The sequence below is a fragment of the Ranitomeya imitator genome, chromosome 3, assembly GCF_032444005.1.
Source record: "Ranitomeya imitator isolate aRanImi1 chromosome 3, aRanImi1.pri, whole genome shotgun sequence".
Classification (NCBI taxonomy): domain Eukaryota; kingdom Metazoa; phylum Chordata; class Amphibia; order Anura; family Dendrobatidae; genus Ranitomeya; species Ranitomeya imitator.
This window is the reverse complement of record NC_091284.1, coordinates 559,962,802-559,988,281: the sequence shown is the minus strand read 5'-3', so window position 1 is coordinate 559,988,281 and position 25,480 is coordinate 559,962,802. Positions and strand designations below refer to the sequence as shown.

The 25,480-nt window shown below is 44.9% G+C and overlaps 1 protein-coding gene across 1 annotated transcript in view; it reads left to right on the top strand.

Annotated features, from left to right (window-relative positions):
• MYO16 (myosin XVI) overlaps positions 1-25,480 on the top strand; it is a 701,007-nt gene that overhangs the window by 418,289 nt on the left and 257,238 nt on the right. The window lies entirely within an intron of this gene.

The following is a 25,480-nucleotide window of genomic DNA, read 5'->3' as shown; positions in this document are numbered from 1 at the left end:
CGCAGTGTAGTTTTCTACAACTACTGAACGAGAGTCGGAAGACCGAAGCAATGGCAAGGAAACCTGGGGAACACCTTGGAGTGTAACACACCATCTCTCTCCACCCGATACCCATTTTGTAGGCCTAATGCAGTGTAGTTTTCTACAACTACTAAACGAGAGTCGGAAGACCGAAGCAATGGCAAGGAAACCTGTGGAACACCTTGGAGTGTAACACACCATCTCTCTCCACCCGATACCCAATTTGTAGGCCTAATGCAGTGTAGTTTTCTACAACTACTAAACGAGAGTCGGAAGACCGAAGCAATGGCAAGGAAACCTGGGGAACACCTTGGAGTGTAACACACCATCTCTCTCCACCCGATACCCATTTTGTAGGCCTAATGCAGTGTAGTTTTCTACAACTACTAAACGAGAGTCGGAAGACCGAAGCAATGGCAAGGAAACCTGGGGAACACCTTGGAGTGTAACACACCATCTCTCTCCACCCGATACCCAATTTGTAGGCCTAATGCAGTGTAGTTTTCTACAACTACTAAACGAGAGTCGGAAGACCGAAGCAATGGCAAGGAAACCTGGGGAACACCTTGGAGTGTAACACACCATCTCTCTCCACCCGATACCCATTTTGTAGGCCTAATGCAGTGTAGTTTTCTACAACTACTAAACGAGAGTCGGAAGACCGAAGCAATGGCAAGGAAACCTGGGGAACACCTTGGAGTGTAACACACCATCTCTCTCCACCCGATACCCAATTTGTAGGCCTAATGCAGTGTAGTTTTCTACAACTACTAAACGAGAGTCGGAAGACCGAAGCAATGGCAAGGAAACCTGGGGAACACCTTGGAGTGTAACACACCATCTCTCTCCACCCGATACCCATTTTGTAGGCCTAATGCAGTGTAGTTTTCTACAACTACTAAACGAGAGTCGGAAGACCGAAGCAATGGCAAGGAAACCTGGGGAACACCTTGGAGTGTAACACACCATCTCTCTCCACCCGATACCCAATTTGTAGGCCTAATGCAGTGTAGTTTTCTACAACTACTAAACGAGAGTCGGAAGACCGAAGCAATGGCAAGGAAACCTGGGGAACACCTTGGAGTGTAACACACCATCTCTCTCCACCCGATACCCATTTTGTAGGCCTAATGCAGTGTAGTTTTCTACAACTACTAAACGAGAGTCAGAAGACCAAATCAATGGCAAGGAAACCTGGGGAACACCTTGGAGTGTAACACACCATCTCTCTCCACCCGATACCCATTTTGTAGGCCTAATGCAGTGTAGTTTTCTACAACTACTAAACGAGAGTCGGAAGACCGAAGCAATGGCAAGGAAACCTGGGGAACACCTTGGAGTGTAACACACCATCTCTCTCCACCCGATACCCATTTTGTAGGCCTAATGCAGTGTAGTTTTCTACAACTACTAAACGAGAGTCGGAAGACCAAAGCAATGGCAAGGAAACCTGGGGAACACCTTGGAGTGTAACACACCATCTCTCTCCACCCGATACCCATTTTGTAGGCCTAATGCAGTGTAGTTTTCTACAACTACTAAACGAGAGTCGGAAGACCTAAGCAATGGCAAGGAAACCTGGGGAACACCTTGGAGTGTAACACACCATCTCTCTCCACCCCATACCCAATTTGTAGGCCTAATGCAGCCTACTTTCCGACAACTACTAAACGAGAGCATGAAGATCGAAGCTCAGGAAAGGCAACCTGGGGAACACCTTGGAGTGTAACACACCCTCTCTCTACACCACGGAAGGGCTGATTCTTAGGAAGGAAGGCTGTCGGAAAGAAGCAGGGCGCGTCCGAGGGTGATTATATTCTTATTAGGCATATACTCACCCTCGGATGCGCCTTGCTTCTTTATTTGTAATGAATGTTTATTTGCAATGTGGTTTTGACTTACTCTATTTTTTTGGTAAATAATGATTTTATTATTTTCATTGTTTTGCATCTTCTTGGCAATAATATAAAGAAGACGCGACAGGACAACACTCGGTGGATGCCATATCTGTGTTTTAAATTGAAAAAAACTTTCAGTTAACTACTTGCAGGAGAAAGTTATTGTAGCTGGTGGCCATTTTTAGTACTGTACCAGATTTTTGTTGTATGTGTTTGTTTTTAATGTTAAAATGTCTGCATTTGATATCTCTCCAGTATTTTCTTTTTTATAAGCAAAATACTTATTTTTATATTTTCTGATGTTGGTTCAAGGGGTACACGGGCAGCAGTAGACAGGTCAGTGGAGGCCTAGTGGAAGGAGGGACCGCAGACAGGCTTTGAAGGCCTAACATAATAAATTGGGCTGGCTGTAGGCAATTTAAAATTGGTTCCAGGGGAACACGGGCAGCAGTGGCCTGGTCAGTGTAGTAGTAGTGGAAAGAACGGGCCGCAGACAGGCTTCGAAGGCCTAACATAACAAAAATTGGGATGTAGGCAATTTACAATTGGTTCCAGGGGAACACGGACAGCAGTAGACAGGTCAGTGGAGGCCTAGTGGAAGGAGGGACCGCAGACAGGCTTCGAAGCCCTAACATAATAAATTGGGCTGGCTGTAGGCAATTTAAAATTGGTTCCAGGGGAACCCGGGCAGCAGTAGACAGGTCAGTGGAGGCCTAGTGGAAGGAGGGACCGCAGACAGGCTTCGAAGCCCTAACATAATAAATTGGGCTGGCTGTAGGCAATTTAAAATTGGTTCCAGGGGAACACGGGCGGCAGTAGACAGGTCAGTGGAGGCCTAGTGGAAGGAGGGACCACAGACAGGCTTCGAAGCCCTAACATAATAAATTGGGCTGGCTGTAGGCAATTTAAAATTGGTTCCAGGGGAACACGGGCAGCAGTAGACAGGTCAGTGGAGGCCTAGTGGAAGGAGGGACCGCAGACAGGCTTCGAAGCCCTAACATAATAAATTGGGCTGGCTGTAGGCAATTTAAAATTGGTTCCAGGGGAACACGGGCGGCAGTAGACAGGTCAGTGGAGGCCTAGTGGAAGGAGGGACCGCAGACAGGCTTTGAAGGCCTAACATAATAAATTGGGCTGGCTGTAGGCAATTTAAAATTGGTTCCAGGGGAACACGGGCAGCAGTGGCCTGGTCAGTGTAGTAGTAGTGGAAAGAACGGGCCGCAGACAGGCTTCGAAGCCCTAACATAATAAATTGGGCTGGCTGTAGGCAATTTAAAATTGGTTCCAGCGGAACACGGGCAGCAGTAGACAGGTCAGTGGAGGCCTAGTGGAAGGAGTGACCGCAGACAGGCTTCGAAGGCCTAACATAAGAAAAATGTCAATACAATGGTATTGACAGTGCCAGGCATTGAAGGATGTCAGTGCATAGACTAAACATTGGTGGAGCTGTGAGAGAAAATTTTGCAAGTGGTAGAGCACTGTTTGACCTGGGGGGGGACTGTCTTGTGGCCGGCGGTACAGGCCCAGGGCCCCTCATATTACAACGGTGTGTCTGACGTTGGGTGCGCACCACCACCGCCAGACACTTTATTGTACTATGAGGGACCTAGTGGCAGTGCCGTCGACCAAAAGCGGGCACACCCACCTCTTCAGACAAACAGTACTCTCACGGGTGCTGGCGCCAAGTGGCGATACCACGGCCCCGTGTGGGGACTTTGGCCATTTAGGGAGGTGTTAACATGTCGGATGCTGGACAATCAGGTGCTGCAAATTGCGAGATTGGAAAAGTCGTTCAGAATAGTCCACAGGCAAGACCTTTACATAGGAAAGCTAGGTGTCAGCCGGGCAAGGTGGGGCAAAAGATTTCGAAATCCAGTTGTGGTTCATTTTAATGAAGGTTAGATCATCTACATTTTGGGTAGCCAGACGAGTCCTTTTTTCTGTTAGTATTGAACCTGCAGCACTGAATACTCTTTCTGATAGGACACTAGCTGCCGGGCAAGCAAGCTCCTGCAATGCATATTCTGCCAATTCTGGCCAGGTGTCTAATTTTGATGCCCAGTAATCAAATGGGAATGACGGTTGAGGGAGAACGTCGATAAGGGATGAAAAATAGTTAGTAACCATACTGGACAAATGTTGTCTCCTGTCACTTTGAATTGATGCTGCAGTACCTGTCCTGTCTGCGGTCATAGCAAAATCACTCCACAACCTGGTCAGAAAACCCCTCTGGCCAACGCCACTTCTGATTTCTGCCCCTCTAACACCTCTGGTCTGCTGGCCCCTGCAGCTCGTGTTAGAACGATCACGGGCGCTGTGTGCAGGGAATGCCAGAAGCAAACGGTCAATAAGAGTTGATTGTTTGGTTGCTAATATTAGTTCCAAGTTCTCATGTAGCATTATATTTTGCAATTTGCCTTTATAGCGAGGATCAAGGAGGCAGGCCAACCAGTAATCGTCATCGTTCATCATTTTTGTTATGCGTGTGTCCCTTTTGAGGATACGTAAGGCATAATCCGCCATGTGGCCCAAAGTTCCAGTTCTCAAATCTGTGGTTGTGCTTGGTTGAGGGGCAGTTTCAGGCAAATCCACGTCACTTGTGTCCCTCCAAAAACCAGAACCCGGCCTTGCCGCGCCAACAATTTCCACTGGCCCCGGAAAAGCTTCCTCATTAAAAATATAATCATCCCCATCATCCTCCTCGTCCTCCTCCTCCTGTTCGCCCGCTACCTCGTCCTGTACACTGCCCTGGCCAGACAATGGCTGACTGTCATCAAGGCTTTCCTCTTCCTCAGCTGCAGACGCCTGATCCTTTATGTGCGTCAAACTTTGCATCAGCAGACGCATTAGGGGGATGCTCATGCTTATTATGGCGTTGTCTACACTAACCAGCCGTGTGCATTCCTCAAAACACTGAAGGACTTGACACATGTCTTGAATCTTCGACCACTGCACACCTGACAACTCCATGTCTGCCATCCTACTGCCTGCCCGTGTATGTGTATCCTCCCACAAAAACATAACAGCCCGCCTCTGTTCACACAGTCTCTGAAGCATGTGCAGTGTTGAGTTCCACCTTGTTGCAACGTCTATGATTAGGCGATGCTGGGGAAGGTTCAAAGAACGCTGATAGGTCTGCATACGGCTGGAGTGTACGGGCGAACGGCGGATATGTGAGCAAAGTCCACGCACTTTGAGGAGCAGGTCGGATAACCCCGGATAACTTTTCAGGAAGCACTGCACCACCAGGTTTAAGGTGTGAGCCAGGCAAGGAATGTGTTTCAGTTGGGAAAGGGAGATGGCAGCCATGAAATTCCTTCCGTTATCACTCACTACCTTGCCTGCCTCAAGATCTACAGTGCCCAGCCACGACTGCGTTTCTTTCTGCAAGAACTCGGACAGAACTTCAGCGGTGTGTCTGTTGTCGCCCAAACGCTTCATAGCCAATACAGCCTGCTGACGTTTGCCAGTAGCTGCCCCATAATGGGAGACCTGGTGTGCAACAGTGGCAGCTGCGGATGGAGTGGTTGTGCGACTGCGGTCTGTGGACGAGGTCTCGCTTCTGCAGGAGGACGAGGAGGAGGAGGAGGGGGTGCGAACGGCTACAGCCAACTGTTTCCTAGACCGTGGGCTAGGCAGAACTGTCCCAAACTTGCTGTCCCCTGTGGACCCTGCATCCACCACATTTACCCAGTGTGCCGTGATGGACACGTAACGTCCCTGGCCATGCCTACTGGTCCATGCATCTGTTGTCAGGTGCACCTTTGTGCTCACAGATTGCCTGAGTGCATGGAAGATGCGCTCTTTAACATGCTGGTGGAGGGCTGGGATGGCTTTTCTGGAAAAAAAGTGTCGACTGGGTAGCTCGTAGCGTGGTACAGCGTAGTCCATCAGGGCTTTGAAAGCTTCGCTTTCAACTAACCGGTAGGGCATCATCTCTAACGAGATTAGTCTAGCTATGTGGGCGATAAAACCCTGTGTACGCGGATGCGAGGCTAAGTACTTCCTTTTTCTAACCATAGTCTCATGTAGGGTGAGCTGGACTGGAGAGCTGGAGATCGTGGAACTAGCGGGGGTGCCGGTGGACATGGCAGACTGAGAGACGGTTGGAGATGGTATTGTTGCCGCCGGTGCCCTAGATGCAGTGTTTCCTACTACGAAACTGGTGATTCCCTGACCCTGACTGCTTTGGCCTGGCAAAGAAACCTGCACAGATACTGCAGGTGGTGCAGAAAATGGTGGCCCTACACTGCCGGAAGGGATGTTGCATTGATGACTAGCTTCATTGGCCGAGGGTGCTACAACCTTAAGGGACGTTTGGTAGTTAGTCCAAGCTTGCAAATGCATGGTGGTTAAATGTCTATGCATGCAACTTGTATTGAGACTTTTCAGATTCTGCCCTCTGCTTAAGGTAGTTGAACATTTTTGACAGATGACTTTGCGCTGATCAATTGGATGTTGTTTAAAAAAATGCCAGACTGCACTCTTTCTAGCATCGGATACCTTTTCAGGCATTGCAGACTGAGCTTTAACCGGATGGCCACGCTGTCCTCCAACAGGTTTTGACTTTGCCACGCGTTTTGGGCAAGATACAGGCCCGGCAGATGGAACCTGTTGCGATGTTGATGCCTGCTGCGGCCCCTCCTCCTCCGCTTCAGAACTGCTGCCGCCTGCACCCTGTTCCCCCAATGGCTGCCAATCGGGGTCAAGAACTGGGTCATCTATTACCTCTTCTTGTAGCTCGTGTGCAACTTCGTCTGTGTCACCGTGTCGGTCGGTGGTATAGCGTTCGTGATGGGGCAACATAGTCTCATCAGGGTCTGATTCTTGATCAGCACCCTGCGAGGGCAATGTTGTGGTCTGAGTCAAAGGACCAGCATAGTAGTCTGGCTGTGGCTGTGCATCAGTGCACTCCATGTCAGATTCAACTTGTAATGGGCATGGACTGTTAACTGCTTCACTTTCTAAGCCAGGGACGGTATGTGTAAAGAGCTCCATGGAGTAACCCGTTGTGTCGCCTGCTGCATTCTTCTCTGTTGTTGTTTTTGCTGAAGAGGACAAGGAAGCGACTTGTCCCTGACCGTGAACATCCACTAACGACGCGCTGCTTTTACTTTTACCAGTTTCACGAGAGGAGGCAAAAGAGCTAGAGGCTGAGTCAGCAAGATAAGCCAAAACTTGCTCTTGCTGCTCCGGCTTTAAAAGCGGTTTTCCTACTCCCAGAAAAGGGAGCGTTCGAGGCCTTGTGTAGCCAGACGACGAACCTGGCTCCACAGCTCCAGACTTAGGTGCAATATTTTTTTTCCCACGACCACCTGATGCTCCACCACTACCACTACCCTCATTACCAGCTGACAATGAACGCCCCCGGCCACGACCTCTTCCACCAGGCTTCCTCATTTTTTTAAAAACGTTACCAAACTAACGGTATTTGTTGCTGTCACACAACTTACACGGTGAGCTATAACTTCAGTATGATTTAGCTACCCCTTTACAGGTGGGTGAGACCACAACGAAAATCAGGCACAATGTTACACACTCTGTTGTTGGTGGCAACAAATGAGAGAGATGCCACACACGCAGGACTGTCACTGAAGCGCAAATATAAATATTAATCTCCCACTGATTTTTTTTTTTTTTTTAACAGGGAGACTTTAGAAAAAAAAATAATAAAAAAAAATGATTTTTTAAGGAAGAATTTATAAACCAAATAAAATGAAATGATTGTTTCAGGGAGAATTTAGAAAACAATTAAAAAAAAAATAGGCTTTCTATGGCCCACTGAGTGAGAGAGGACGCACACAGGAGTCAGGAGTGGCACACAAGCCCAGAGGCCAATATTTATCTCCCACTGATTGATTTAGTGATTTTTTCAGGTAGATTTTGGAACCCAAATCAAGCAAAAAAATAAATAGGCTTTCTATGGCCCACAATTGGAGAGAGAGAGAGAGATGGCACACCCAGGAGTCAAGACTGGCACACAAGCAGAAAGGGCAATATTAATCTCCCACTGATTTGATTTTTTTTTTTTTTCAGGGAGACTTTAGAAAAAAAAAAAAAAATGATTTTTTCAGGAATAATTTAGAAACCAAATAAAATAAAATGATTTTTTCAGGGAGAATTTAGAAAACAAATAAAACAAAAAATAGGCTTTCTAGGGCCCACTGAGTGAGAGATGACGCACACAGGAGTCAGGAGTGGCACACAAGCCCAGAGGCCAATATTTATCTCCCACTGATTGATTTATTGATTTTTTCAGGTAGAATTTAGAACCCAAATCAACCCAAAAAATAAATAGGCTTTCTATGGCCCACTATTTGTGAGAGAGATGGCACGCTCAGGACTGGCACACAAGCCCAGAGGCCAATATTAATCTCCCACTTTTTTTTTTTTTTCCAGGGAAAATTTATAAACCCAATAAAAAAAATAATAAATAGGCTTTCTATGGCCCACTATCTGAGAGAGAGAGATGGCACGCTTAGGACTGGCACACAAGCCCAAAGGCCAATATTAATCTCCCACTGATTGATTTATTGATTTTTTCAGGTAGAATTTAGAACCCAAATCAACCCAAAAAATAAATAGGCTTTCTATGGCCCACTATTTGTGAGAGAGATGGCACGCTCAGGACTGGCACACAAGCCCAGAGGCCAATATTAATCTCCCACTTTTTTTTTTTTTCCAGGGAAAATTTATAAACCCAATAAAAAAGATAATAAATAAGCTTTCTATGGCCCACTATCTGAGAGAGAGAGATGGCACGCTTAGGACTGGCACACAAGCCCAAAGGCCAATATTAATCTCCCACTGATTGATTTATTGATTTTTTCAGGTAGAATTTAGAACCCAAATCAAGCAAAAAAATTAATAGGCTTTCTATGGCCCACTGAGTGAGAGATGGCACACACAGGAGTCAGGAGTGGCACACAAGCCCTGAGGCCAATATTTTTCTCCCACTGATTGATGTAGTGATTTTTTCAGGTAGATTTTAGAACCCAAATCAAGCAAAAAAATAAATAGGCTTTCTATGGCCCACTGAGTGAGAGATGACACAGACAGGGATGGCACTCTAGCAGAAATGTCAATCTTAATCTCCCACAAAAAAAAACAAAAAACGGAGTGTCCTTCAATTACTATCTCCCTGCAGTAATCTCAGCCAGGTATGGCAGGCAGCAATAAGGAGTGGACTGATGCACAAATTAAATAAAAAGTGTGTACAAACCAAAAAGATAGCTGTGCAGAAAGGAAGGAACAAGAGGATTTGTGCTTTGAAAAAAGCAGTTGGTTTGCACAGCGGTGTACACACAGCAATGCAGCTATCAGGGAGCCTTCTAGGGCAGCCCAATGAGCTACAGCGCTGAGGGAAAAAAAAAATGTAGCTTCCACTGTCCCTGCACACCGAAGGTGGTGTTGGGCAGTGGAAATCGCTACAGCACAAGCGGTTTGGTGGTTAATGGACCCTGCCTAACGCTATCCCTGCTTCTGACGAAGCGGCAGCAACCTCTCCCTAAGCTCAGATCAGCAGCAGTAACATGGCGGTCGGCGGGAACGCCCCTTTATAGCCCCTGTGACGCCGCAGACAGCAAGCCAATCACTGCAATGCCCTTCTCTAAGATGGTGGGGACCAGGACCTATGTCATCACGCTGCCCACACTCTGCGTTTACCTTCATTGGCTGAGAAATGGCGCTTTTCGCGTCATTGAAACGCGACTTTGGCGCGAAAGTCGCGTACCGCATGGCCGACCCCGCACAGGGGTCGGATCGGGTTTCATGAAACCCGACTTTGCCAAAAGTCGTCGACTTTTGAAAATGAACGACCCGTTTCGCTCAACCCTAGTCTTTATAGATATATTAATAACTTGCATTTCTTATTTTGTCATTTTTGGGAATGAGGTTGAATTTTGTTGAAAAATATGTATTTTTTAGTGTAGACATTTAACTGGGCATTTCTTGTTTTGCACATCTGTTATACTAGTCCAATCTGAAAACCATACATGTCATACCTACACTGGGGTCTGCTACCACATTTTGCTTTTTGATATGTGCCTATCTACCCATCATTTTAATGTCTTTTCTGGCAAGGGTTAAATAATTGTTTAATGAAAAGATTGTGAAAAGATAATCAAAGTATTGTACAACATGTATGATAAAAAAAAAAGTGGCAATGGCAATGGACGAGGTAGTGTTATGGTAAAAAAAAACATTCCACAGTTAAGAATGTGAGAGCTGCTAGCAGAAGCAGAAGCACCACAACGTCCTCTGGTACCAGCCATCTGGGCAATATTACTACCAAAGAAACCCCACAATTAGCAACAGGAAATCATATTAATGGTGAGGAAATTGAATTACACAATATATGGCACAGCACTCAGCAACATAGATCACATCAACAGCGTAGATCACAAATAACCAAGAGAGGAACCCGAGAGATTTGATTTTCAAAAGATTGCATTATCTCTAAATATATATATATATATATATATATATATATATATATATATATATATATATATACATATATACATACATATATATATATATATATATATACAGTACAGACCAAAAGTTTGAACACACCTCATTTTTTAAGATTTTTCTGTATTTTCATGACTATGAAAATTGTACATTCACACTGAAGGCATTAAAACTATGAATTAACATATGTGGAATTATATACTTAACAAAAAAAAGTGTGAAACAACTGAAAATATGTCTTATATTCTAGATTCTTCAAAGTAGCCATGTTTGATGACTGCGTTGGACACTTGGCATTCTCTTGATGAGCTTCAAGAGGTAGTCACCGGGAAAGGTTTCCACTTCACAGGTCTGCCCTGTCAGGTTAATTAAGTGGGATTTCTTGCCTTATAAATGGGGTTGGGATCATCAGTTGTGTTGTGCAGAAGTCTGGTGGATACACAGCTGATAGTCCTACTGAAAAGACTGTTAGAATTTGTATTATGGCAAGAAAAAAGGCAGCTAAGTAAAGAAAAATGAGTGGCCATCATTACTTTAAGAAATTAAGGTCAGTCAGTCTGAAAAATTGGGAAAACTTTGAAAGTGTCCCCAAGTGCAGTGGCAAAAACCATCAAGCGCTACAAAGAAACTGGCTCACATGAGGACCGCCCCAGGAAAGGAAGACCAAGAGTCACCTCTGCTTCTGAGGATAAGTTTATCCGAGTCACCAGCATCAGAAATCACAGGTTAACAGCAGCTCAGATTAGAGACTAGGTCAATGCCATACAGAGTTCTAGCAGCAGACACATCTCTACAACAACTGTAAAGAAGAGACTTTGTGCAGCAGGCCTTCATGGTAAAATAGCTGCTAGGAAACCACTGCTAAGGACACAAGCAGAAGAGAATTGTTTGGGCTAAAGAACACAAGGAATGAACATTAGACCAGTGGAAATCTGTGCTTTGGTCTGATGAGTCCAAATTTGAGATCTTTGGTTCCAACCACCGTGTCTTTGTGCGACGAAGAAAATGTGAACGGATGGACTCTGCATGCCTGGTTCCCACCGTGAAGCATGGAGGAGGAGGTGTGATGGTGTGGTGGTGCATTGCTAGTGACACTGTTGGGGATTTATTCAAAATTGAAGGTATACTGAACCAGCATGGCTACCGCAGCATCTTGCAGCGGCATGCTATTCCATCCGGTTTGCGTTCTGTTGGCCCATCATTTATTTTTCAACAGGACAATGACCCCAAACACACCTCCAGGGCTATTTGACCAAGAAGGAGAGTGATGGTGTGCTGCGCCAAATGACCTGGCCTCCACAGTCACCAGACCTGGACCCAATCAAGATGGTTTGGGGTGAGCTGAACCGCAGAGTGAAAGCAAAAGTGCCAACAAGTGCTAAGCATCTCTGGGAACTCCTTCAAGATTGTTGGAAGACCATTCCCGGTGACTACCTCTTGAAGCTCATCAAGAGAATGCGAAGAGTGTGCAAAGCAGTCATCAAAGCAAAAGGCGGCTACTTTGAAAAACCTAGAATATAAGACATATTTTCAGTTGATTCACACTTCTTTGTTAAGTATATAATTCCACATGTGTTAATTCATAATTTTGACGCCTTCAGCGTGAATGTACAATTTTCATAGTCATGAAAATACAGAAAAATCTTTAAATGAAAAGGTGTGTCCAAACTTTTGGTATGTACTGGGTGTATATGTATATATGTATATATATATATATATATATATATATATATATATACAGTATGTATTGTGACAGGGTGGTCACCGTCACAATACACTGTGCTGAGGGGTTAATCAGCAGTTACCAGGGTTTGGGTTTTGTTGTGAGCAAGTGTAATAGATGGGTGGGACGATGTCTCACCACATCTCCATCTCAAAGGTGTGGTTACAGTGAGTTAAATGTCCAGATACAGTTTTTTTCTTTTGTGTGTTTGGAGGAAGGGGGTCTCCAGGCTGAAGCTCCAGTGGGAGTGGCAGTTTGATGTGTCCCAGAAGGCTGGAGCCATAATGGGGAGGGCTTTTGCATGGACTTTTTATTTTCATTTGTGCTAGAAAGGCTGTTTTGTGTTACTGTTTTGGTTTTATGGTTTATGAAGCAATAAACCACGCAGAGACTTTAATATCAAGTGTTCCTGTGTCTACCTTGGGGAGCAGCATAATGAGCTGTCCTACCACATGTGGTGGAGAATGCGGGCAATGTTCCAGGAACACAGGTAGTGGCTGTGGACAAATCATGTCCTGGGTGAAGGTGGCTACAGGGATGGAACAATGGTCAGATAAATGGAGTAGCTGATCAAGCACCTGATCCTAAGCCAGCAGCAGCAACACCAGCAGCATCAAGAGCAGCAGCATGGCCAATAGCAACAGTATCGGAAGCAGCAGCAGGTACAGTAGGAACCATATAAACTCCTGATGCAGCAGATCCAGCAGTAACAGAGACAGATGGAACTGCTGGTGGGACATGTCCGCAGCAGAGAAACCACACCTCCCCCACAAAAAAATGATGATACATATGTCTGGAAGGCAGTAGGATGAGCGATGCAAAAGAAGATCCCGGGGGATGATGTGGAAGCATTTTTGACTGTTTTTGAGCGGGTAGCAAAGCGAGAGAAACTACCACCAGACCAGTGAGCAGAGGTGCTGGCAAAACTATGCCAATTTAAAAACCGAGATATTGGCATGTTCAGGGGTCACTATTAGTGTTGAGCGATACCGTCCGATACTTGAAAGTATCGGTATCGGATAGTATCGGCCGATACCCGAAAAATATCGGATATCGCCGATACCGATATCCGATACCAATACAAGTCAATGGGACATCAAGTATCGGAATGTATCCTCATGGATCCCAGGGTCTGAAGGAGAGGAAACTCTCCTTCAGGCCCTGGGATCCATATTAAAGTGTAAAATAAAGAATTAAAATAAAAAATATTGTTATATTCACCTCTCCGGCGGCCCCTGGACATCAGCGGGAGGATCCGGCGTCCGGCACGGCTTCTTTCTTCAAAATGCGCGCCTTCAGGACCTGTGGAATGACGTCCCGGCTTCTGATTGGTCGCGTGCCGCCCATGTGACCGCCACGCGACCAATCAGAAGCCGCGACGTCATTCCTCAGGTCCTAAAAGGCGCTTATTCTAGGACTTTAGCTGAGGAATGACGTCGCGGCTTCTGATTGGTCGCGTGGCGGTCACATGGGCGGCACGCGACCAATCAGAAGCCGGGACGTCATACCACAGGTCCTGAAGGCGCGCATTTTGAAGAAAGAAGCCGTGCCGGACGCCGGATCCTCCCGCTGATGTCCAGGGGCCGCCGGAGAGGTGAATATAACAATATTTTTTATTTTAATTCTTTATTTTACACTTCCGATACCGATACCCGATATCACAAAAATATCGGATCTCGGTATCGGAATTCCGATACCGCAAGTATCGGCCGATACCCGATACTTGCGGTATCGGAATGCTCAACACTAGTCACTATGCCTCTTAGAGCCTAAAGGGTTCATCACTGGGCTTATTATGGTGACAACTCTCCCCCCTGCTATCAGATGTTTGACTTTTTGCATTTGGCATAGAACTGGTTGCAGCCAGAATCCTTTACTCCAGCCCAGATGGTCGAGTGGGTGGTCATGCACAGATTTACCCACTCCCTTCCTAGGCAGGGATATAGACCTGTTTTGCCCAGGAGACCCCTGGAATGCAGACAACTTGGTGGGCATCGTAGAAGCATACCAGGTGGTCGTGAGGTCCCTAAGGAAGTTGGGGGTGGTGCATCTCCATAATGGGGTACACAGTGGAAGCCTGAGTCCCAAAAGAGGGGAAGTAGAGCCACCACTGGGGAAAGTCCGAGATCACAAGGAGTCACTGAGGAGTTGCCAAAGGCTGCTGATAAAGACCTGATCTGCTGGAGATGCAGGTATGTCCCGTGACCATAAATGGTATGCTGGTATCAGGACTCTTGGACTCAGGGAGTTTGGTCACCCTGATAAGGGCCACACTCCCCTCCAGTTGATCCCAGGAAAACATGTAGGTGTCCGCTGTATCCATGGGGACGCCAAGGACTACCCTATCGCTAGATTGACCATAAAAATGAGCTGAGGTACTGAGGCCCATGAGGTTGCGGTAGTCAGAGACTTGATACACCCTGTGATAATCGGGTGGGACTTCAACCTGTTCTGGGACTTGTGGGGTAAGGCGGGATGGCAAAATGACTCAGAAGCCAGCATGCCATAAGGAAGGAAGAGGCCAAGTACTTAGGCTATGTCATCGGGAGGAATTAACCCCTTCCCGACCCATGACGCCACGTAGGCGTCATGAAAGTCGGTGCCAATCCGACCCATGACGCCTATGTGGCGTCAAGGAAAGATCGCGTCCCTGCAGATCGGGTGAAAGGGTTAACTCCCATTTCACCCGATCTGCAGGGACAGGGGGAGTGGTAGTTTAGCCCAGGGGGGGTGGCTTCACCCCCCTGTGGCTACGATCGCTCTGATTGGCTGTTGAAAGTGAAACTGCCAATCAGAGCGATTTGTAATATTTCACCTATTATAACTGGTGAAATATTACAATGCAGCCATGGCCGATGCTGCAATTTCATCGGCCATGGCTGGAAACACTAATGTGCCGCCACCCCACCCCACCGATCGCCCCCCCAGCCCTCTGATCTGTCCGGTACACTGCTCCGGCTCCCCTCCCTCCTGTGCTCCGCTCCCCCCGTGCTCTTGTCCGCTCTCCCCCGTGCTCCAATCACCCTCCCCGTGCTCCAATCACCCCCCCTGCACTCCGATCCACCCCCGTGCTCCGATCCACCCCCCGTGCTCCGTTCCACCCCTCCCGCGCTCCGATCCACCACCCCATGCTCCGATCCCCCCCCCCCCCGTGCTCCCCCCACCCCATCATACTTACCGATCCTGCCGGGGTCCGTCCGTCTTCTCCCTGGCGCCGCCATCTTCCAAAATGGTGGGCGCATGCGCAGTGCGCCCGCCGAATCTGCCAGCCGGCAGATTCATTCCAAAGTGCATTTTGATCACTGAGATAGATTATATCTCAGTGATCAAAATAAAAAAAATAATAAATGACCCCCCCCCCTTTGTCACCGCCATAGGTAGGGACAATAAAAAAATAAAGTATTTTTTTTTCACTAATGTTAGAATAGGGTTAGGGCTAGGGTTAGGGTTAGGGCTAGGGTTAGGGGTAGGGTTAGGGTTAGGGTTAGGGCTAGGGTTAGGGCTAGGGCTAGGGTTAGGGCTAGGGTTAGGGCTAGGGTTAGGGCTAGGGTTAGGGTTAGGGGTAGGGTTAGGGTTAGGGCTAGGGTTAGGGTTTCGGTATGTGCACACGTATTCTGGTCCTCTGCGGATTTTTCCACTGCGGATTTGATAAATCCGCAGTGCTAAACCGCTGCGGATTTATGGCGGATTTACCGCGTTTTTTCTGCGCATTTCACTGCGGTTTTACAACTGCGATTTTCTATTTGAGCAGTTGTAAAACCGCTGCGGAATCCGCACAAAGAAGTGACATGCTGCAGAATGTAAACCGCTGCCTTTCCGTGCCGTTTTTCTGCAGCATGTGTACAGCGATTTTTGTTTCCCATAGGTTTACATTGAACTGTAAACTCATGGGAAACTGCTGCGGATCCGCAGCGTTTTCCGCAGCGTGTGCACATATCTTTAGAATTAGGCCATGTGCACACGGTGCGGATTTGGCTGCGGATCCGCAGCGGACTGGCCAGTGCGGATTCGCAGCAGTTTTCCATCAGGTTTACAGTTCCATGTAAACCTATGGAAAACCAAATCCGCTGTGCCCATGGTGCGGAAAATACCGCGCGGAAACGCTGCGTTGTATTTTCCGCAGCATGTCAATTCTTTGTGCGGATTCCGCAGCGTTTTACACCTGTTCCTCAATAGGAATCCGCAGGTGAAATCCGCACAAAAAACACTGGAAATCCGCGGAAAATCCGCAGGTAAAACACAGCGCCTTTTACCCGCGGATTTTTCAAAAATGATGCTGAAAAATCTCACACGAATCCGCAACGTGGGCACATAGCCTTAGGGTTAGGGTTGGAATTAGGGTTGTGGTTAGGGTTGTGATTAGGGTTATGGCTACAGTTGGGATTAGGGTTAGGGGTGTGTTGGGGTTAGTGTTGGAGGTAGAATTGAGGGGTTACCACTGTTTAGACACATCAGGGGTCTCCAAACGCAACATGGCGCCACCATTGATTCCAGCCAATCTTGTATTCAAAAAGTCAAATGGTGCTCCCTCACTTACGAGCCCCGACGTGTGCCCAAACAGTGGTTTACCCCCACATATGGGGTACCAGCATACTCAGGATAAACTGCGCAACAATTACTAGGGTCCAATTTCTCCTGTTACCCTTGTGAAAATAAAAAAATGCTTGCTAAAACATCATTTTTGAGGAAAGAAAAATGATTTTTTATTTTCACGGCTCTGCGTTGTAAACGTCTGTGAAGCACTTGGGGGATCAAAGTGCTTACCACATATCTAGATAAATTCCTTGGGGGGTCTAGTTTCTAAAATGGGGTCACTTGTGGGGGGTTTCTACTGTTTAGGCACACCAAGGGCTCTGCAAACGCAACGTGACGCCCGCAGACCATTCCATCAAAGTCTGCATTTCAAAAGTCACTACTTCCCTTCTGAGCCCCGACGTGTGCCCAAACAGTGGTTTACCTCCACACATGGGGTATCACCGTACTCAGGAGAAACTGGACAACAACTCTTGGGGTCCAATTTCTCATGTAACCCTTGGGAAAATAAAAAATTCTGGGCTAAATAATTATTTTTGAGGAAAGAAAACGTATTTATTATTTTCACGGCTCTGCATAATAAACTTCTATGAAGCACTTGGGGGTTCAAAGTGCTCACCACACATCTAGATAAGTTCCTTTCGGGGTCTAGTTTCCAAAATGGGGTCACTTGTGGGGGGTTTCTACTGTTAAGCCACATCAGGGGCTCTGCAAACGCAACGTGACGCCCGCAGACCATTCCATCAAAGTCTGCATTTCATAAGTCACTACTTCCCTTCTGAGCCCCGACGTGTGCCCAAACAGTGGTTTACCTCCACACATGGGGTATCACCGTACTCAGGAGAAACTGGACAACAACTTTTGGGGTCCAATTTCTCATGTAACCCTTGGGAAAATAAAAAATTCTGGGCTAAATAATTATTTTTGAGGAAAGAAAACATATTTATTATTTTCACGGCTCTGCATTATAAACTTCTGTGAAGCACTTGGGGGTTCAAAGTGCTCACCACACATCTAGATAAGTTCCTTTTGGGGTCTAGTTTCCAAAATGGGGTCACTTGTGGGGGGTTTCTACTGTTAAGCCACATCAGGGGCTCTGCAAACGCAACGTGACGCCCACAGAGCATTCCATCAAAGTCTGCATTTCAAAATGTCACTACTTCACTTCCGAGCCCCGGCATGTGCCCAAACAGTGGTTTACCCCCACATATGGGGTATCATCATACTCAGGAGAAACTGGACAACAACTTTTTGGGTCAAATTTCTCCTGTTACCCTTGGGAAAATAAAAAATTGCAGGCTAAAAATCATTTTTGAGAAAATAATTTTTATTTTTTAATTTCATGGCTCTGCGTTATAAACTTCTGTGAAGCACTTGGGGGTTCAAAGTGCTCACCACACATCTAGATTAGTTCCTTTGGTGGTCTAGTTTCCAAAATGGGGTCATTTCTGGGGGATCTCCAATGTTTAGGCACACAGGGGCTCTCCAAACGTGACATGGTGTCCGCTAATGATTGGAGCTAATTTTCCATTTAAAAAGCCAAATGGCGTGCCTTCCCTTCCGAGCCCTGCCGTGCGCCCAAACAGTGGTTTACCCACACATATGGGGTATCAGCGTACTCAGGACAAACTGGACAACAACATTTGGGGTCCAATTTCTCCTATTACCCTTGGCAAAATAGGAAATTCCAGGCTAAATATCATTTTTGAGGAAAGAAAAATTATTTTTTATTTTCATGGCTCTGCGTTATAAACTTCTGTGAAGCACCTGGGGGTTTAAAGTGCTCAATATGCATCTAGATAAGTTCCTTGGGGGGTCTAGTTTCCAAAATGGGGTCACTTGTGGGGGAGCTCCAATGTTTAGGCACACAGGGGCTCTCCAAACGCGACATGGTGTCCGCCAACAATTGGAGCTAATTTTCCATTCAAAAAGTCAAATGGTGCGCCTTCCCTTCCGAGCCCTGCCGAGTGCCCAAACAATGGTTTACCCCCACATATGAGGTATCGGCGTACTCGGGAGAAATTGCCCAACAAATTTTATGATCCAATTTATCCTATTGCCCATGTGAAAATGAAAAAATTGAGGCGAAAATTTTTTTTTGTGAAAAAAAGTACTTTTTCATTTTTACAGATCAATTTGTGAAGCACCTGAGGGTTTAAAGTGCTCACTAGGCATCTAAATAAGTTCCTTGGGGGGTCTAGTTACCAAAATGGTGTCACTTGTGGGGGAGCGCCAATGTTTAGGCACACAGGGGCTCTCCAAACGCGACATGGTGTCCGCTAACGATGGAGATAATTTTTCATTCAAAAAGTCAAATGGCTCTCCTTCCCTTCCGAGCCTTACCATGTGCCCAAACAGTGGTTTACCCCCACATGTGAGGTATTGGTGTACTCAGGAGAAATTGCCCAACACATTTTAGGATCCATTTTATCCTGTTGCCCATGTGAAAATGAAAAAATTGAGGCTAAAATAATTTTTTTGTGAAAAAAAAGTACTTTTTCATTTTTACGGATCAATTTGTGAAGCACCTGGGGGTTTAAAGTGCTCACTATGCATCTAGATAAGTTCCTTGGGGTGTCTAGTTTCCAAAATGGGGTCACTTGTGGGGGAGCTCCAATTTTTAGGCACACGGGGGCTCTCTAAACGTGACATGGTGTCTGCTAAAGAGTGGAGCCAATTTTTCATTCAAAAAGTCAAATGGCGCACCTTCCCTTCCAAGCCCTGCCGTGCGCCCAAACAGTGGTTTAACCCCACATATGAGGTATCAGCTTACTCAGGACAAATTGGACAACAACTTTCGTGGTTCAGTTTCTCCTTTTACCATTGGGAAAATAAAAAAATTGTTGCTAAAAGATAATTTTTGTTACTAAAAAGTTAAATGTTCATTTTTTCCTTCCATGTTGCTTCTGCTGCTGTGAAGCACCTGAAGGGTTAATAAACTTCTTGAATGTGGTTTTGAGTACCTTGAGGGGTGCAGTTTTTAGAATGGTGTCACTTTTGGGTATTTTCAGCCATATAGACCCCTCAAACTGACTTCAAATGTGAGGTGGTCCCTAAAAAAATGGTTTTGTAAATTTCGTTGTAAAAATGAAAAATCGCTGGTCAAATTTTAACCCTTATAACTTCCTAGCAAAAAAAATTTTGTTTCCAAAATTGTGCTGATGTAAAGTATACATGTGGGAAATGTTATTTATTAACTATTTTGTGTCACATAACTCTCTGGTTTTACAGAATAAAAATTCAAAATGTGAAAATTGCGAAATTTTCAAAATTTTTGCCAAATTTCCGTTTTTATCACAAATAAACGCAGAATTTATTGACTTAAATTTACCACTACCATGAAGCCCAATATGTCACGAAAAAACAATTTCAGAATCGCTAGGATCCGTTGAAGCGTTCCTGAGTTATTACCTCATAAAGGGACACTGGTCAGAATTGCAAAAAACGGCAAGGTCATTAAGGTCAAAATAGGCTGGGTCATGAAGGGGTTAAATCAAGCCACAAATAAACAAGGTCAAGGCGATTCAGAAGTCACCGCAACCGCTTTCCAAAAAGCAAATGATGAAATTTTTTGGAATTGTGGGATATTACCTGCAGTTTATCCCAAGTTTTGCTATAATTGCAGCAAGTGTCTTTATGATACTTTGGTGGTGGTTGTGTGTTATTTTCTGTACCTTAAAAATAAATAAATATTTTTAAAAATATATGACTAAAAGTTACATTTTAATCTATTTTTGCCAAGTGCTCAGTTCTATGGTGAATAGATGCCATAATTGCCCCACTGTTGATGGATTTCCTTAAAGGCATCAAATTGATAATGATTAAATGGACTGCTGAGACAGAGATGGCATTCCAGGAGCTGAAGCGTGCTCTGTGTAATCATCCGGTTCTGCTTGCACCAGACTTCAGCAAAGACTTTGTGGTCCAGACAGATAGGTCAGAAATTGACTTGGAAGCTGTGCTGTTTCAGGAAGTAAATGGAGAAGAACATCCCATCCTGTATCTAAGCTGGAAGCTCTCGTCATGCGAGAATAACTATTGCCATTGTCGGGAAGGAGTGTTTAGCTGTAAAATCGTTCATTTATATGCACAAGTTTTACCTACTAAACCACAGATTCAAACTTGCATCAAACCATGCCCCTCTGAGATGGTTAAGAGAATGGAAGGGTAAGAATGCCCTGGTGACTAGGTGGTTCTTAAGTCTCCAGGATTTCAGTTTCCAGGTAGAACATAGACCCGGGAAGTTACATGGTAACACAGAATGCCCTCTTGCGAATAGCCTGTTTGGTGTCCGAATGTGCCAAAACCCCTGGCTTTGGCCATAGGTGGGGTGTATGACAGGGTCACTGGCACCGTATGTGGTAGGAGATATGTGTCATGAAGGTTGGTATCCTACGTGATGTGAAATCCATACATTTCTCTACAGCAAGATATGTGCCTGAAGGGTTATTCAGCAGTTGCCAGGATTTAGGTTTTATTGTAACATAGTAACATAGTAACATAGTTAGTAAGGCCGAAAAAAGACATTTGTCCATCCAGTTCAGCCTATATTCCATCATAATAAATACCCAGATCTACGTCCTTCTACAGAATCTAATAATTGTATGATACAATATTGTTCTGCTCCAGGAAGACATCCAGGCCTCTCTTGAACCCCTCGACTGAGTTCGCCATCACCACCTCCTCAGGCAAGCAATTCCAGATTCTCACTGCCCTAACAGTAAAGAATCCTCTTCTATGTTGGTGGAAAAACCTTCTCTCCTCCAGACGCAAAGAATGCCCCCTTGTGCCCGTCACCTTCCTTGGTATAAACAGATCCTCAGCGAGATATTTGTATTGTCCCCTTATATACTTATACATGGTTATTAGATCGCCCCTCAGTCGTCTTTTTTCTAGACTAAATAATCCTAATTTCGCTAATCTATCTGGGTATTGTAGTTCTCCCATCCCCTTTATTAATTTTGTTGCCCTCCTTTGTACTCTCTCTAGTTCCATTATATCCTTCCTGAGCACCGGTGCCCAAAACTGGACACAGTACTCCATGTGCGGTCTAACTAGGGATTTGTACAGAGGCAGTATAATGCTCTCATCATGTGTATCCAGACCTCTTTTAATGCACCCCATGATCCTGTTTGCCTTGGCAGCTGCTGCCTGGCACTGGCTGCTCCAGGTAAGTTTATCATTAACTAGGATCCCCAAGTCCTTCTCCCTGTCAGATTTACCCAGTGGTTTCCCGTTCAGTGTGTAATGGTGATATTGATTCCCTCTTCCCATGTGTATAACCTTACATTTATCATTGTTAAACCTCATCTGCCACCTTTCAGCCCAAGTTTCCAACTTATCCAGATCCATCTGTAGCAGAATACTATCTTCTCTTGTATTAACTGCTTTACATAGTTTTGTATCATCTGCAAATATCGATATTTTACTGTGTAAACCTTCAACCAGATCATTAATGAATATGTTGAAGAGAACAGGTCCCAATACTGACCCCTGCGGTACCCCACTGGTCACAGCGACCCAGTTAGAGACTATACCATTTATAACCACCCTCTGCTTTCTATCACTAAGCCAGTTACTAACCCATTTACACACATTTTCCCCCAGACCAAGCATTCTCATTTTGTGTACCAACCTCTTGTGCGGCACGGTATCAAACGCTTTGGAAAAATCGAGATATACCACGTCCAATGACTCACCGTGGTCCAGTCTATAGCTTACCTCTTCATAAAAACTGATTAGATTGGTTTGACAGGAGCGATTTCTCATAAACCCATGCTGATATGGAGTTAAACAGTTATTCTCATTGAGATAATCCAGAATAACATCCCTCAGAAACCCTTCAAATATTTTACCAACAATAGAGGTTAGACTTACTGGCCTATAATTTCCAGGTTCACTTTTAGAGCCCTTTTTGAATATTGGCACCACATTTGCTATGCGCCAGTCCTGCGGAACAGACCCTGTCGCTATAGAGTCACTAAAAATAAGAAATAATGGTTTATCTATTACATTACTTAGTTCTCTTAGTACTCGTGGGTGTATGCCATCCGGACCCGGAGATTTATCTATTTTAATCTTATTTAGCCGCTTTCGCACCTCTTCTTGGGTTAGATTGGTGACCCTTAATATAGGGTTTTCATTGTTTCTTGGGATTTCACCTAGCATTTCATTTTCCACCGTGAATACCGTGGAGAAGAAGGTGTTTAATATGTTAGCTTTTTCCTCGTCATCTACAACCATTCTTTCCTCACTATTTTTTAAGGGGCCTACATTTTCAGTTTTTATTCTTTTACTATTGATATAGTTGAAGAACAGTTTGGGATTAGTTTTACTCTCCTTAGCAATGTGCTTCTCTGTTTCCTTTTTGGCAGCTTTAATTAGTTTTTTAGATAAAGTATTTTTCTCCCTATAGTTTTTTAGAGCTTCAATGGTGCCATCCTGCTTTAGTAGTGCAAATGCTTTCTTTTTACTGTTAATTGCCTGTCTTACTTCTTTGTTTAGCCACATTGGGTTTTTCCTATTTCTAGTCCTTTTATTCCCACAAGGTATAAACCGCTTACACTGCCTATTTAGGATGTTCTTAAACATTTCCCATTTATTATCTGTATTCTCATTTCTGAGGATATTGTCCCAGTCTACCAGATTAAGGGCATCTCTAAGCTGTTCAAACTTTGCCTTCCTAAAGTTCAATGTTTTTGTGACTCCCTGACAAGTCCCCCTAGTGAAAGACAGGTGAAACTGCACAATATTGTGGTCGCTATTTCCTAAATGCCCAACCACTTGCAGATTTGTTATTCTGTCAGGTCTATTAGATAGTATTAGGTCTAAAAGTGCTGCTCCTCTGGTTGGATTCTGCACCAATTGTGAAAGATAATTTTTCTTGGTTATTAGCAGAAACCTGTTGCCTTTATGGGTTTCACAGGTTTCTGTTTCCCAGTTAATATCCGGGTAGTTAAAGTCCCCCATAACCAGGACCTCATTATGGGTTGCAGCTTCATCTATCTGCTTTAGAAGTAGACTTTCCATGGTTTCTGTTATATTTGGGGGTTTGTAACAGACCCCAATGAGAATTTTGTTACCATTTTTCCCTCCATGAATTTCGACCCATATGGACTCGACATCCTCATTCCCTTCGCTAATATCCTCCCTTAAAGTGGACTTTAGACAAGACTTTACATAGAGACAAACCCCTCCTCCTCTCCGATTTTTACGATCCTTTCTAAACAGACTGTAACCCTGTAAGTTAACTGCCCAGTCATAGCTTTCATCTAACCATGTCTCGGTTATTCCCACTATGTCAAAGTTACCTGTAGATATTTCTGCTTCTAGTTCTTCCATCTTGTTTGTCAGGCTTCTGGCGTTTGCGAGCATGCAGTTTAGAGGATTTTGTTTTGTTCCAATCTCCTCACTGTGGATTGTTTTAGAAATGTTCTTACCTCCCTTCTGAGTATGTTTTCCTGGGTCGTCTTTGTTCGAGTCTAATGTTTTTCTTCCCGTCCCCTCTTCTTCTAGTTTAACGCCCTCCTGATGAGTGTAGCGAGTCTTCTGGCGAATGTGTGTTTCCCAGGTTTGTTGAGGTGTAGTCCGTCTCTGGCGAGGAGTCCATCATACCAGTAATTCACACCGTGGTCCAGGAATCCAAATCCTTGTTGTCTGCACCATCGTCTTAGCCAGTTGTTTGCATCAAGGATCCTGTTCCATCTCCTGGTGCCATGCCCGTCTACTGGAAGGATAGAAGAAAAAACTACTTGTGCATCCAGTTCCTTTACTTTCTTCCCCAACTCTTCAAAGTCCTTGCAGATTGTCGGTAGGTCCTTCCTTGCCGTGTCATTGGTGCCAACATGTATCAGAAGAAATGGGTGGACGTCCTTGGAGCTGAAGAGCTTTGGTATCCTATCGGTCACATCCTTGATCATCGCACCTGGAAGGCAGCATACTTCTCTTGCAGTTATGTCCGGTCTGCAGATGGCTGCTTCGGTGCCTCTCAGTAGTGAGTCTCCCACCACCACCACTCTTCGTTGCTTCTTGGCTGTACTTTTTGCTGTCACTTGTTGCTGTGTGCCCTTTTCTTTTTTTTTTTTGTGAGTATTGTGTAAGAGATGTCACTATTGTGAGTAGGTGTAAGAGATGGGAGGGACGTCTACTCACCATATCTCCACCTCAAGGGTGTGGTTGGAGGTATTTATATCTTCAGATACTTTTTTTTGTGTCTTTGGAGGAAGGAAATCTCCAGGCTCAAGCTCCAGTAGGAGCTGCAGTGAGTTGTGTCCAAGACAGCTGGGGAGGACTTTGTATAGACTTTTTATTTTCATTTGTAACAGAAAGGCTGCTTTGTGTTATTATTTTGGCTTTATGGTTTATGAAGCAATAAAGCACCCAAATACTTTAATACCAAGTGTTTCTCTGTCTACTTTGGGGAGCAGCTGAGTAAGCCGACCTACCACAGTATATACATAATATATTGATCTAAAAGAAAAAAAAATAGAAGCACAGAAGCAGTAATTAATAATAGTGGAATATGTGCAAGTCTAAAGACTTTGGCCATGTGTCAGAATAATAGAGGAAAATGAAAAAGGCAGCAGTCCAAGTCAGCAAGCAATGAGAGCGTGAAGTTCTTTATTTACACATACTTGCGTCAAAAATTTAATTTTGCTGTTTATATCTATTTATCTACTGAATCTATGATCTTTGTTTACACTGTTTTGATTGAGTTTTATTAGATAACATTTTTCTATTTTTTTTTGTCTTGGACCACATTGGGCTGTGTACTTTTAGAATTATTTTTATATAGTATGTTATGATGTTATGTTAATAAACCTAAATAAAA